The 11006-nt window shown below is 30.8% G+C and overlaps 1 long non-coding RNA gene across 1 annotated transcript; it reads left to right on the forward strand.

The window, feature by feature from the left end:
* The first annotated feature begins 4995 nt into the window (after window positions 1-4995).
* LOC132731635 (uncharacterized) lies at window positions 4996-5811 on the forward strand. Its single transcript, XR_009625914.1, has 3 exons — window positions 4996-5227; window positions 5389-5480; window positions 5688-5811. It is a non-coding gene; the product is annotated as an uncharacterized LOC132731635 (long non-coding RNA).
* Window positions 5812-11006: the final 5195 nt, after the last annotated feature.

Raw genomic sequence — 11006 nt, forward strand, 5'->3', positions numbered from 1 at the left:
CAGTCAAACACTTTTATACGACCTTCCGTCTAAACATCTGTCATATGATAACGACAAATAACTCTAATTTTGACATCTCTGGCGTGCAAGAAATGACAGATACTGATTTGTTGTAAACCAAATGTATTTAAAAAGCTGAAAAGAAATGGCTTGCGTAATTACCAAGACCTTTATCAGTGACCTTAATGTCTGATAAAATCATGCCTTTGTCTTGGATTATAATAACATCAAATAAAACAATATCTTACGTTGAGAATGTTAATCCAATAAACTTTACCAAGACAAACCCTTGGAGAAATATATTTTGCCTAATATTTTAACTTGAAATACATGTTATATAAACTTTTACAGAACTTGTATATGTATTGTGTAGAATATGAAGTATTAATATTATCTTATTTAGAATTTTGGACAAAACTTATATTTTGATGAAATGTGTATTTTAGCTCCTTTTTATTTTATAGGTTTTTTTTCATTGATCTGGTGCTTCTTTTTAGAGGAAGGGTTGAATATATTTACAATGCGATATCATTAGAATATACCATTAATGTAAGAAACCATTTGATCATACACTTGCCTAAACAACATTACGTAGCCAAACGAGGTTAATGAGCGTCATATATCGCATCAAACGCCAGAATTAATTTTTACTTTAAATGCGTGTAAAGTTATTACTTTAATGAGCATATGCATGTAAATTAGTTACTGTAATAAGCATATTCACCGTATTTTCCATGGCATAGCAATTTGAAAGTAACTTCATGTCGCAAATTAATTTCATTTTGAACCTAGTTTTAAAAGGATGGGACAAATTAGAAATATCCATTTTAACGTAATGAAGGAAATCGATATTTATTTTGCAATTACCAATCGGATGAGCCGCTACATGCTGAAATTGTTTACATCGTTCAATACTATATTAGTTTCTTCAAATAGCGCGGACAGTATGCAGGTCAGAACGTTATATTGTCAGGCAAATGAAACTTAACGGTATCAATTGTAGTGAGAGAACAATATAACTAGTGGTTCTAGAATAAATCTGTCTCTAATTGGTACTTCATGGCGACTTAGTAATTACCTTTCTCACCGCGCAGAATGAACGAAATAATATGTGAACGGAAACTGCATCTGACAAAACAAGTAATTAGCTGTGTCTCATAGTAATGAGAAAATATTGTTCTTGAAAATATATTATACACAATGATATTATATTGATGTTTTAAACACAAAAAGTAAAAACTCACTGTGATGTAGCAATAAGAACAACAGTAATGTTTCATGTTTGTTCGTCTTATTTTTTTTATATGAGTTTCTATTTGAGTTATTCTACGTCATTGTGCCTCTCTGAGCAGCAAGTTACCTTGCTAGTGGTCATACATAACTGGGTTATGCCAAAGGCATTTTTTATAAGTTGTCTTGCATTGTTGATGTCACATGTTATGCATCAAATGAGTTCACTGTAACGTTTCAACACTTTTTGACAACAAAAGAAAAAAAATCGAAATCATGCGTTTCATGCAAATAAAACAAACAGTGTTTTTACATAATTTGTTTCCTTATTTTCATGCGATTCTATTAAGTATATTGTATAATTCTAATTTAAGCAATTTATTTGTTTAAAATATCTACGGAAGTTGTTAAATGACACCGTTAACTGAAAAAACAACAACATTCTTCTCGTCCGATGAAAGGTCGAAATTTGAAACAATTTGACTCTGTTTCGAGTTTAATTGATCAAAAAATCATTTAAATGTTGCTTCCGTTAAAAGACAAAGAATTAAGCAGAATTACATGCTTTAAATAGTTGTTAAAGTCAGTCGCTTTGCTTAATCATTTAGCTTTAAATGCTTAAATAACCGCCGTATGAACACATTTGCGGATGTTTCTAAATTCAAAATTTTACTAGTTCATGTTTAATATTGAATTCTGCTTAAGCCGGTGCTAGGGGGCGTGGACGGTAACTTGCCCTTTCCGGTACCGTCCATGAACAGGCTCAATCAAACCGAGCCTGCAACATTTTCAATTTTGCCGTGTTGGGCTTTCTTTAGGGATTCTGTATTTATCTATTTTAACCTTTATATGCTAATTTCAGAATAAGTGTTAAAGACTAATAGAGATTTTATTGATTTGTTTTAATTTTCAGTACAGTGTTAATTCTGAAAACAGAACACATGTAAGACTGTTCGGAGTTTGGAAGTTTCCGGCCTGGCGTCAATTGTGTCACCGTGAGGAACGTACTGCAGCATTCCAGAAATATCCGGACTTAAGGCGTTCGTGACTTTGGATGTTACACTGTAACTGATCGAACACTGTTACTGATCGGGCGAATTGTGGAAAATCTGTTACATGTAACAAGAAACTCGCGTAGTAAATAAAACTTTTTTAAATGTTTTGAGTAACAAAAACTTTAAAGAAAATAGATTGAACACTTATCGAGATATGAAATCCTAAAACTGAAAGATAAAGACTATAAAAATGTCTCTTCAGTGCACTTCAGTGTTGTTCTATTTTTCTGGTCCTTAGGGATCATTGATTTCAACACTTAAATATTCCAACACTGTTAAGTGTTCAAACCGAGTCAACTTTCATGTAATTTTGTTGTGATTAATACTTCAGAGGGATAACACTTTGTCAAGAGTATAATATAAAGTTAATGTCACGAAAATATTTAATTTGGTTAAGTGTTTGTCAAGGTATTGTTTGAATTATAATATTGTTATATCATTATTGACATTTCTGTTGTTATGAAATGTTAGTACGACAGTGTCTTAACACCAAATCATTCTCTATCTTCACTGACTTCATTTGATATTATATAACTTGCTTCAATACATCTTTTTATCAAATGCTTTTTCAGAGCTGGCAGAGCCACTTTAAAGTAACGGTTCACACCTCGAGATAACAAAAAATAACAAAATCGACTTGTATCAACAGCCGACATTAGATTGATATTTAGTTTTAATTCACACCTTATGGAATATAACAAATGAATGTTAAGCGTTTAAACCACGTGAACGTTATGTTCCAAAAGATATAATAATTTTATCCAATGTTATCAATGGAGTCATCTTTCCATTCCTACCAAATCCATACAAAATGCATATTGTACAACCTCGTTTTCATTTTCAGTGTCTGAAATATCTATATTAAATAAATTGTGAACATTATAAAGCCTTGTTTTCATTTTCAGAGTATGTGAATCAAATGATTACTGTACTCGATCTAGTATCATCATTATAAATCGTTTAAACAAATAGTCATTTTGAGATATATATAATAGAATATATAAACATATAATTGTGTTCTATTAAAAGAACCACTGGAATAGTGAATTTGATACTTATTGCATTGTTTTAAATGATTTTAAATGATTTATGAACAAAGTTGTAAGGAAAAAGATTGTAAATTCTAACCGTTACCTTGAATAATTTATTTTTATTTGTTAAGCAATATCTTATAAGCTAAGCAAAAGCGTTGATGCTTTTATACATTTGTATTGAACAATAGGTCATTCAGACTTACACTTCAGTGATGTAGTTGTATACTTTTAAAAACAAATAAATTTGATTTACAGGGTCATAATGGCATATTCTCACACTTGAAAAATAACGTATTTTCCTATCTACTTCAAAAAACAAAGCAACAGTGTTTTATCAGATTGTCTTCTGGCTTACAACTTTTATCTGTCAAAACATGGCATTTATCTGCTTGCTAAGTACAATTCTACGTCTCTTCTGCAGACAGTAATCTCTTTTGTTTTTCCATTGGTACACTTGTATCAATATATTATACAAATAAATAGTAAGACTCAAACTTATCTTTCAAATGAATTGCTTCACATAGCTTGTGTATCATGTGTACTTGAAAGGAATGTTACCAAGGAAATATTTTAACATACCTGCTGAATTCCTTGTAACTGTAGACGAATAATAACGGGGGGATTTAAAATGATGAATACTAATGTTGAGTGATTGTTTTAGTTTAAGTTTGCTCTGTAATCAGGTAACCTGTTATACGATAACTAGAAATCGTTTTCAATTACCTTACTGCCGTTGTTATTTCGGTTTTGATGTAGGTATCATGTCATAATAAGATATCAAGTTTGGTGAAATATCATTGTTCTCTGTATGCACACCTGTTCCAATAACAAATATACTAAATCTTGGCAAATATTTTTTCTTTCTACATTATAATCTAAAACGGCATTTATTAGTCTGCTACAGAGGCATGGTTGCTGTAAGTAATCATTACAAAATAAAATATTAATAGCATGTTTTGTGGCGGCGTGGACGAGTGGTAAACGCGTCGGACTAGTAGGTTCAAACCCCGTTAGGGGCAAGCCGTTGTATCCGTAAGAAAATTTACACTTACCGCTTAGTGCTGGTTGGTTCGGGTTTCGAGAGTGTTTCAATAAGCTTATAGCTTCCAACACAATCGAACTAAATTAAATTCGAATAAACAAATGGCATTGTACCTCTGCGCTTCTATGTATTGAAGTTATCAAGTCCTTGCGAAGGTGCAGGTAAACAGGCAGCATGCCAAAGAACGATGCAGTGGCTGAACTGCTCTTATAAATCTGATGTTTCTTACTGCCGTGACCCGGAGTGAAAACTACAACCATGCTGGACTTGCCAACAGTGCATATACTTTGTCTAATATGTAAACCATATTATAGAATAAATGCACCTTTCTATATAATATAAGTGTAGTTACATCTGCAGAAGCACTAAAACACATTTAATGCCCAAGCCCTTCAAGAATTCATAACGTCCATTTCCGCTATATACATAAAAAAATGCCTCCGTTTTTTCCCTATTTTAAAATTCCGATGTTCTTCCTCCTTGTAACGTCGAGTATCATGTAACTTGAAAGTGATGTTTGAATTGTTATAGTGTCATAGGGTATACATATTTATTACATTGTACTGGCAGATGTTTATTAACCTATACTTAACCTATACTTCTGTAGCAGGGTCATATTTTTGTATGACAGTATTATGAAACATGTCAGCTCTTTCCTGTGTTTTATTTCTTTAGGTTTTGATAAGTTCTTGCTGGTCTTTTATTTTCTTGTTTTCTGTGTGATCTCGCGAGAGTTTGGCGGGAATGTTGTGCAGGTTTTGAAAAGAGTTTACATGGTTGATGTAGAGAACATTCTGTTAATTTGAACTTGTTTATATGATTTACATTTGGTTGAGCTATCCAAGTGTTTGTGAGAAGTATTTAAGGTAGTTTTGTGATGGCTGAAATGATTATTTATTATTCGGTTTATTTGCAATGTTGTATTTTACAGCGCGTTGAATGTTCCAAAATGGCAGTCATTTACTTTCTCTTTCAATTCTATATTTTTATAACCAGCATGTATTATATGTTTAAATCTTGTTCACAGTTAACCATCACGTGAGACAGGATGTATGTGATGTGAAGTGATATGATTTGTCATTGGTTTATTGTGGAATAGGCTTAAGATCCCATAGATCTGTAAGTATAAGAGTATGTTGGTATTTATACCTTTTGTAATAATGTAAACATTATACATGTAATGTTTAACTGGTAAGACATAAGAGTACAAAGGCTATAATCATTTAGTGATCTTAATGTCTATAGTAATAAGATGTTTATTAAATGCTATGTTTATTGATTGTATATATTATATGTGCAAACATTGTTATTATTATGTCATTTCAGTGCCTTGATTAAAGTTGACTTCAATAGAGAACTTAGAAGATATATTGTATATTCAGTTTGACTGTATATGTAAACAATAAATGAATTACCACATCTACCCTGTGTTATAACACCATGTGTTACACTTCCAATAAACTATCCTAGATTATATCATTTTTAAATACACACACATACACACACAGAGCAAGTTATATCAGTTTTAAACGGTACTCTTACAGGGTGTCATATGCAATTGTTGGTATTTAAAACTTCTTTTCGTTGAATTCGCTTTACTTTTGCACGGGCTAATAACCAATCATAACTCCTTACGCCTTTCTCTGTCATTATTCAAAACAATAACAAAGCCATTTTGTGCTATAAAATATATATCCATTTCTGTATTTATTCATTTATATAATTACCGGTATAAATGTATTTTTATTTATTAATATATACTCTAATGAATCATGTATGTCAGTAATTGTAATATTGTGTATTTAATTAAATAATGACTTTTGTATATTCACCATAAATTGCATTTTTATATAATTACAGGATCGCAAATGTGTATTTTCAACCTAAATTTAAAGGATGGGACACATTTGTAATATCCATTCAAACTAAATAAAGGAAAGCTATCTTTATTTGCAAATACTAATATGATGAGCGGCTACATGTTTAATTTGTTTACATCGTTCAATACTATATCAGTTTCTTCCAATAACGCTGACAACATGCAGGTCAGAACGTTATATTGTCAGGCAAATGAAACTTAACGGGATCAATTGTTGTGAGAGAACAATATAACTATTGGTTCTAGAATAAATCTGTCTCTAATTGATACTTCATGACCACTCAGTAATTTCCTTTTTCACCTCGCAGAATGAACGAAATAATATGAGAACGGAAACTGCATCCGACAAAACAAGTAATTAGCTATATCTCAAAGTAATGAGACAATTTTGCTCGCGAAAGTGTTTTATACACACTGGTATTCTATTAATGTTTTAAACACAAAAAAGTCAGAATTCATGTTTTAGCAAGAAAAACAACATAAGGTTTAATGTTTATTTTTCTCATTATTTTTTTAATTGGGTTTCTATTCGAATTTTTAATGCCAATTTTTCCTTCCAAAGTCCGTTCTGAGGAGCAGCGGGGTACCTTGCCACTTGGTTTTAGTTGTCTTGCATTGTTGATCACATATGTCGTGCATCAAATGAGTTCACACTTGTATATTGAATTTTATTATTGCAACGTAATAAGACACTTCTAGACAGAAAAAGTATAAATCACAAGTGTTTTATGCATAACAAACATTACAAACAGTGTTTTGACAAAATTTGTTTTCTTCTATTAAATATATTACATAATTCTAATTTAAGCAATGTATTTGTTTATAACATCCACGGAAGCTGTTAACGTTTCGCCGTAAACGAATAAAAACATATTTAGTGTTAGCCCTTTTGTCTTCTCTGAGGAAATGTCGAAATTTGAAATATTTTGACACATTAAATGTTTACTTGATCAGAATTTCATTCAAATGTAGCTTCTGTTTGGATAAAGAATTAAAAAGAATAACACGCTTTAAACAGCTGTAATAGTCAGTCGCTTTGCTTAATTTTTAGCATTAAAGCCTTTTTGACTAGTTAAAGAATAAGTGTAAAAGACTTATATAGATTTTATTGATTTGCTTTACTTTTTCAGGACACTGAAAACCTTATACCTGTAGGACTAGCCAACGTTTGGAAGTTTCCGGTGTAGCGTCAATTTTACCAGACCCGTATGAAACGTAAGTCTTTTCGCATGCGCAATAAGTTGTCGGAAGGGACCGTGAGAGAAATACAACCTTCTGGAAGAACTAAGTGTAAACCATGTTTAAACAATTTAGAAGTTAAGAAATATATAAAAAGTACATATAAACAATAAACATCAGTCGATGTATTCAAACATAGTATGTAATATAATATATATGAAACCGATACAATTGAATGATTAGAGGATTTTTGAAAAGTTTATTCAAATTAAGTTATCATAAATAGATTACCTTTTTCATGTTTATCTGTGCTTTTTTTATGTAAAAGTACATGTATAATGTTCGTTTATCACCACTTATCCTTAAACATGTCTTTGAATAATGTACCTTATAAAATAGAGAAAATATGAATCCTTACAAAAAGTCCAAAACGTCAAATTTGAAAATGTTGCAGGCTCAGTTTGATTGAGCCCGTTCATTGACGATACTGTCACGTGCAAACTACCGTCCACGCCCCCTAGCATATAGAGTTTTGTTTTTTTAAATAAAATATAAAGCCTTGTTTTCAAATAAAGCCTTGTTTTCATTTTCAGAGTCCGAAATATGAATACCAAATGCATATTGTACTCCATCTTGTCTCGTCAATATAAATTGTTAAAAATAATACTGATTAAGAGATATATTTGTTTGCATATATAAGCATACATGTTCCATTAAAAGAACCACTGGAACAGTGATTTAATATTTGTTGCATTGTTTTATATCGAAAGTTGTAAGGAGAACAATTGTAGGCTCTGAAAATTATTTTGAGTAACTTATTTTTATTTTTGTTAAATATTATCTTATAAACTATGCATCAGCGTTGGTACCATTTTAAATTTGTTTTAACCAATACGACATTTCGTCACATTCAATGAATAGTTGTATACTTTTAAAAACAAATAGATTTTATTCACAGGGTCATACTCGCATTTTCTCACACATGAAAAATAACATATTTTCCAATTTACTTCACAAAACGAAACAACAGTGTTTTATCAGATTGTATTCTGGCGAACAACTTTTTATCTGTCAAGCCATACCATTTATCAGCTAGCTAAGTACAATTCTACGTTTTCTGCAGACAGTAATCTTTTTTGTTCTTCCATTGGGATCTTTGTATCAATATATTATACAAATAAAAAGCTAGTCTTTATCTTATCTTTGAAATGAATTCCTTCATCTTGTGTTACTTGAAAGGAATGTTACAAAGGAAATATTTTAACATACCTGCTGAATTCCTTGTAACTGTTGACAAATAATAATGGGGGGATTTAAAATGAGGAATATTAATGTTTAGTAATTGTTTTAATCGAAAACGTTTGTTTAAGTTTCCTTTGTAATCAGGTAACCTGTTATTATACGATAACTAGAAATATTTTTTTTTGCTGTAAGTAATCCTTACAAAATAAAATATTGATAGTATGTTGTACGGGCAAAAAATAATTGTTCAATTTAAAGTTGTCAAATAGTTACTTTCTGACCTTTTCTTTTAATTTCCATAGCCCCTGTTTTTCGCCCTTTTTTCCACGCCGCAACCGCCATCCACCTTGCGCGCCCGCCCTTGTCGTTTTGTTTCTCGTTGCGGCCCTTTTGGCTTTAATCTAGTAATTTATTATGTTCTTTACTTATATCCTCCCCTGCTTTCCCCACCCTTGTTCCCTATCCCGATTCGGTTCGATGCCTTTTGCTGGTATGACTGGGTTGTGTTGAGGGCTGCGATCTTTTAACCCTGCTTGCCTTGTTGATATGTATTGTCATTGTATCTTTTTATATTGGAGAAATAATATATTTATTTCTATTTAACATAAATTAAGATATTTAAACAAGATATAGTTTTGTTTGTTCCTTCATTATTTTATATATCGGATGGAAGTATTTACAACAATATAAAGAGTATTTCACTTCAATAAAAGAACAAGAATTGTCAATTGTTTACCTTTGTTTTCGCATGTCAATAGTTTACTTTTGTTTTCGCAAGTTGCCGGAAAAAAAAAACAAGTGAATATTTAGTAGATCACTTGATGTCTTGATCGAAAACAAGTCCAAAATAAAAGAAAATCTAACATTATTCCGCATAAAGTAAATAATGGAACCTCGGGAAACATGTCTTCTTTTTTTAATTTTTGATGATAATATAAAAAAAAGAGTACACATATAAAATACAAAAATGTAAGAAATCTGCAATGCTTGACTTGCTAAGGTCCATTCACTTTGCATAATATGTAAACCATTTGTGCAAGTTTAAAAACATTCGATGTCCGTCGGGAATTTTATTATGTCAGCCCTTTTCCGCTATATAAAATATACATCCGATGCTGTAATTCAGCGGGGCGTTGTTTGTTTTACATATTAAAAACCAGATTTCGTTCCCTTTCAAACGTCGAGTGCGATATTATATAAAAGTTATGATTGAATTATAATATTACCCGGACTGTTATGGTCGTCATCTTATTTACATGGCATTCTGAGTCACTCAAACAACGGCCCGTGCTCACTAGATATTAATTGTTAATGCGTTTTTCCCTGTAAATGTACTCTCTTGTGCCTTTAAATGCAAGATAATTAAGAACTAACTACGTACAAAAAACGGTTTATTATTTAACCATTAAAATATCATATGACTGAAATAATTTTATTATTATTTTTATTTGAAGTGATAAACGCATCTTTTTTTTAAAACTAGTATCACCAATGTATTTTCAAAACAAAATGTTGAGCTAATCCCTTTTTTCATGATTTTAAGTGTAGTCTTATTTTATACACTAACTCAACGATCCTTAATAGGAAAAAAATGTTGTGTTACAATTGACACTCTAAAGCTTTTAAAGTTTAGTTTATCAGATGCTAACTAAGATATAGATTTTAATCCTCCCGGACGATGATAATTGAATTTTACATTATGATGTACTATCAAGATCTAAAACAACTTTAACATTGGATATACTCTTGGGTTACATTATTCATTTACTTATAATCCTTTCAATACAGATATACCATTTAATATGAGCATATAATCTACTTCTCTGATATCATGTTAAGTTAAAATTGGCAATATAAACTACATAACATTTCAAAATTAGTTAATTTATTAAAAAATTTTGTATACAATATTCTGTCAAAGTTAACAAACCACTATGCGATAGCACAAAACTTACTGCTCTTAAAGAGAGTACAGCTGTGAGTTGCTACATAATACCCAAAATTGTTTATTGATTTTCACATTCTGATGATCTACACCAGATATAATGTTACCGAAAAGAATGTTTCTCTCATTTTATGCAAACACAGAATAAACATTACAACTTTCAATGCTATTTCAGAAGATTTAGTGGTTATTACCGCCCGTATTATTGGAAAATTTCAAGAAGGTAATTAAGTACAATTGTATCAAAATGCAGCTATATGTCATATAACAATGGATATATTTGTATCCTTTAAGACACATCACGAAAATGGTGTTGCTTTCTTTAGGCAGGAACCTCAGAACGGTAATTGGATATTCATAGTATTTCTTATTTATCTAAGAGTATTTGCTGATGAATATA

The sequence above is a fragment of the Ruditapes philippinarum genome, unplaced genomic scaffold (genome assembly GCF_026571515.1).
Source record: "Ruditapes philippinarum isolate M1 unplaced genomic scaffold, ASM2657151v2 ctg2622_1_1_1_1, whole genome shotgun sequence".
NCBI classification, from domain to species: Eukaryota; Metazoa; Mollusca; class Bivalvia; order Venerida; family Veneridae; genus Ruditapes; species Ruditapes philippinarum.